This window comes from Aplysia californica, unplaced genomic scaffold, assembly GCF_000002075.1.
Source record: "Aplysia californica isolate F4 #8 unplaced genomic scaffold, AplCal3.0 scaffold01550, whole genome shotgun sequence".
Classification (NCBI taxonomy): domain Eukaryota; kingdom Metazoa; phylum Mollusca; class Gastropoda; order Aplysiida; family Aplysiidae; genus Aplysia; species Aplysia californica.
The window spans coordinates 62,148-63,949 of record NW_004798820.1 but is presented as its reverse complement, the minus strand read 5'-3'; positions in this window follow the sequence as shown (position 1 = coordinate 63,949).

Below are 1,802 nucleotides of genomic sequence, written 5' to 3'. Positions count from 1 at the left end.
ACCCCTCCTCCATACACCCGTGCATCCCCCATTCTTAAATAAGTTGGATGCATAATTAGGGCACAGCATGACACCAATTCACAATAGGTCGCTTTTAAGGACAAGTGGGCAACCCAGATTTCGGGAGTTTCCAAAATCTTGACCTACACCAAAAGTGGGCATTGCCCTACCTATAGGAGAAGTTTGGTTTCATTGGTGTGTATATTTGTTTGGTTATAGAGAAAAACTATCCTTGTCTTTTACGAGTAAAGAAACTGAACAAGGGGTAAAAACGTTACTTTCGATTTTCTCAGAACGGCTTTTTTCGGGACAGCCCCCATTGTGCTTAAAAGCGACCAATTTCCCCACAGAGAGTAGCGACCCAGGGCGTGTGTGTTTACGTCACGTAAGTTCCGAATAGAGGGATGGCTAAAACAGCACCCGGACAGGGATGGCTAAAACAGCACCCGGACATGGGTGGCTGGTGCCTCTATAAATATATCATTGACGGTCAGGTAGAGGGCAGGAGAAAGCTTCATGGGATTCTAATAGAGAGGGAAAAGTTCATCAATATGTTCGTTGTTTTTTTTTTTTGTGGTTTTTTAAAAAAGAAACGAACACTAACTGTCTTTCAGTTAAACCCTTGCATTTTTCGTATATCTCTCTAGTGTCATGTCTCTCGATCAAATGGCAGTACTATGCAAACCTTGTGTTGACTTCCATTTGTGTAGTTTTACGACAACAGGTTTTTCTGTAGAATGTCTTAGTTCATGAGTGTTGTTTCCTACTGTAGAATGGTTCACAGGAAAAACATGTTGTGTAGTTTTTGGAGGCAGAAAGTAGAACATACCATCAGTTGCTGTTCAAATGTTCCCGGCCCGAAAGCAAGATTTTTCAGGAGAGAGAAAACGCTGTCATTCTTTACAAATTGTACGTCCTTGATGCATTTGTTCTTGCATTTATTACAATAAGGAATAGGAATGTCCTCATTATGTATTATTTCTTGAGCACATGAAATCAGTTCCCCAGATTTTGAAACTACAATTGGTCGCTTTTAAGGATGACAACCAGGCTAACCCAGATTTCGGGGGTTTCCAGAAATCTTGACCTACACCAAAAGTGGGTATTGCCCTACCTGTAGGAGACGTTTGGTTTCATTGGTGTGTATATTTGTTTGGTTATAGAGAAAACTCTCCTTGCCTTTTAAAGAAACTGAACAAGGGGCAAAATCGTTTCCTTCGATTTTCTTAAAACAGCATTTTTTGGGATAGTCCCCTTGTGCTTAAAAGCGACCAATTATAACTTTTTTTTTAAATGTCCAAATGTTGGGCTGGTACGTCTGAACAGTAGAGCTCAGAGTCCATGGTAAACCGTTTGTGACGCATCGTGGGGAAATCAGGTGCTTGTCAGGATAATGAAGTAGGAGAAAACTTCATTTTTCTTCCCATTTGGCAATTTTTATGGAATAATTTATTTTTTTTGTGCTCGACACCTTGTATGTTCATTCAAAAACACTTTTATGTCTGGAAAAAAAACCCGTTGATTTAAGGCACAGGCAAATGTAAATTTGCAGTTTCCAAGGACTCTTTGGCTATGAAAATCACCATACTTTTGCAGCCATTTTTTCGCTAATTTTACTTCTGAAACCAGGTGTGACCCCACCCCCTTCAACCGCGAATATCTCGACTTCCATTCAAGATAAATGGATATTTGTTTTCATCGAAAACAAGGCAAATGTACAATCTATAAGTATAAGATGATACCAATAACCCCATAACGATGCTCACAAACTGACGAGCTCTACCCATAAAATGTTCACCTGA